A 3,443-nucleotide genomic window follows, 5' to 3' on the forward strand; every position below is an offset into this window, starting at 1 on the left:
AAAGAGAGAAAGCGGAATTAGAAAGAAAGAAAGAACCTTAAAGAGTTACAGATCTGGAAATCCTTAAACAAGTGTAAGAATTATTAAAATAGAAATGCATTTGTGAAGGATTGGAAGAGTAAATCTAAAAGAGAATTCAAACCAATTTTTATGTCTGCCTCTCTATTAAATAGATAGGCAGACATATTGGAAACATTTAAAGTATGAGAGCTTTGAGCTTTTGTAGCTGTTGGTTTGATAATGTTGTTAGAACTACAGAATATTTAGAGGCAACCAGCAACCCATAGACCCAGTTTGATGGATGTGCTTTTGGGACCACACAGTAGATACTATAAGAAGCCATGTCTAGTTGAGTTGGTGGGGGGGGGGAAATATAATGTGGCAGTTGAGGGATGTTGGTAAAGAAGAAAATTATGAATGGGTTGCAATGATGTGCATTCATGAATGGACAACCACAATATGAGATGTGTAAATGTGTAAATGCTGGTAGATAACACTTGGCCTTTATGTTATGGTGCTTTCTGATGGTCATATGCATTGCAAGAAGGAGTTGATAAAATGTGTGTGTGTGTGTGTGTGTGTGTTTTCATGTCAAGCTATAGATAAAAATAATTTAACATAAAAATGAGGAATTACTCAATACTTTTAAAGTAGAGGACAAGTTTATTAAAGTTTTACAAGAAAACAGATGACAGTGACTTGGAAATTTCAGCTCACTTACCTTTGTTAGTCTGACAAAGACAAGAAAACTAAAACTTTGAAGTTACAGTCAAACTTTTCCTTATATGTATTTATTTATTTATTTGTGTGTGTATATATATATATATATATGGTTTTATGTATGCATTCATGCAGGTACCAATACTAACTTTCAAAACGTATTTTACATAACTGAAGATTAAGTCAGTGTTTGAATTTGAAGGCTGAAACCTGTTTCCCAATGATTGACTTGTAACAAATAAACAATTGCTATCTCATAGAAACATTATTTTAGCAAATTGTTCCATGATTTTGAGAAGACAACATCATTAATCAAAGATTTATCAACAAGAAATACCTTTAATTTCTAACAATGAGAATTTTCCCCTTCTGTTTTGTTTAATTTTACAGTGTAACGCGAGTAAAAAATGTGTGTGCTTACAAAATAATCTGAGATAGACTTCTTTTCGTAGAAGAGAGAAAGTTAGTTGTGATTAAGGTAAATGTTGAAAGGTAAAAGACCTGTGAACATATAAACACACACACACACACACACAAACATACTTATTACACACCCCTGATATGTAGCCAAGCATTATAGAAATTTACAAAGCCACACAGAAAAAAAAAAAAAAAAAAACAGTGGGAGAGAGCAGCATGATGCAAGTGTAAGGTTTGGATGGCACAGAAAAAAAAAAAAGTCCAGTAGTCTTATAGTAGGAAATTTTGTTTCCCATCAATTATTAAAATTATATTTATGGGTGTAGAGAAAAATAATGTAGTAGAAAGTTTGAAAAAAAAAAAGGAAAAAGATTTTGATGTTGAATGAAGTGATTTTAAGCATTAAAGGGGTCACCATCAATTCTCTTTAAACATTGTAATTGTTTTATTTATTTATTTTTTTTCTGTTTTGTTTTCCTCAGCAAGAAGAGACATAATACTTGGCAGGAGATTCCTGCAATTTCTTTTAAGATCAAAACTCTCAACCAATTCTCAAGTCTGCTTGTTATCACTGCATCTGAATGCACCATACACACAGCCTGTCATACTCTCAGCAAATACACTTTTTGGAGATGAAAGGAAAAAGGATAAGAACAAGAAAAAAAATGAAGAAAGTTTTAAAAATATATATATATATAGAAAGAGGGAGAGAGAGAGAGAGATATTATATATAATTAAAGCAAGACTTGAAGAAAAGGTGAGATGTTGAATGATCTCTTTTGCAATAGTTCACAGAAACAATACTATCGCTGCAGCAGGCCCAATCCCATGTATGCTAGAGGAAGATGGCAATGCAAGTTCTGTTTGGAAGTGGAGTGACCAACATCTCCATTTTTTTTTGACTAGAATGTTAACCAGATCGCCAGGCAACAGCACTGCAAAAGAAAAGCACCAACCATATGTGGTGTGTACAATAACAGCATCAGCATTAGTGCACCTCTCAAAAACAGTTTTTGAGAGTCAGTTCAACCCTAAACCCCTTTCCTTTTTTTCACTCTAATCACCACTAAAACACCCACCTGCTTACCTCCGGAGGCAAGATGACTCCTAAACCATTATTTCAGTTTCCAGCAGTTAACATGTTTATAATCAGAGCAAGCATTTTACACATATGTAAAATAAAGCCAAAGTGCAACTGTAGAATTCATGTTGCAGATGTGTTCTTATTGAATCCTGAAGAAATTCAACTGCAACAACAACAACAACAACTTGCACACATCAACAATAGTGGAAACTGCAATCATCATCAATGCACCACAGCTATTGTTGCCAGATACAACTAAACAAATATAATGCAAATGACTTTGCAACTTTATATATATATATATATATAGATATACATATTTATATACTGGTGGTACTTCTGTTTCAATGTAGATATCAATTCAAATGGTAATGTTATTATTAAGGTTTACCATTTCATAATTTGGCCGCAGGGTAACTTCACCAGTAAGAATGCTTGTGAAATACTTTTAAATGGTAACATTTTAAGAGCGAATAAATGTCCGGCATCACATAACGCTGACAAATCTGAGCAGCTCCATTTCTTTTCTCCATTTCTTTTCTCTGCGATGTAGATTAGGTTGAAAAATAAAAGAATTTGACAAATACAGCTGACTTATTCACATAGAAAAACTCTGTGACAGAAGGGTTGTTACATGAAGTGGTGACACTAACTTAAAAGCACTCATACAATAGAACAACAACAACAACAACAACAGCAGGTTGTACTGGAAAGTGTTTGTCTTTTTTTGCTTGTTAATTTTGAGACTAATATTTCATTTTAGCCTTTGGTTGGTATGTGGACACATTAGCTGTTACCTTAAAAAGGTATATTGCATGGGCGACGGTAGAAATGTAACAATAATAAGCAGGACAGTGATAACATGAAGTAATTCATAAGCAGAAGTCAGTTGAAGCAAAATTCCGATTCACAGTGAGGAATGGAAAAAAAATTAAACACAAAGAATTATTACCTCAGACAGACAAGAGACATTTACATGTGCACACACACCCAGAGGGACTTGGAAAGAAAAGATTGGTAGAAAAAATATGTCAGCTGATATTGAAGATAAGATGGAGGGTTCATTATAAAGAAAAATGTTATCTGAATGATGTAAAGAAATGAAAAGTCACTGACAAAAGAATTATCTTCACCCGATATACATACATATGTATATTATACACACATATGTATATATATATATATATATATATATATATATATATATATATATATATAT

The sequence above is a fragment of the Octopus bimaculoides genome, chromosome 10, assembly GCF_001194135.2.
Source record: "Octopus bimaculoides isolate UCB-OBI-ISO-001 chromosome 10, ASM119413v2, whole genome shotgun sequence".
In the NCBI taxonomy this organism is placed as follows: domain Eukaryota; kingdom Metazoa; phylum Mollusca; class Cephalopoda; order Octopoda; family Octopodidae; genus Octopus; species Octopus bimaculoides.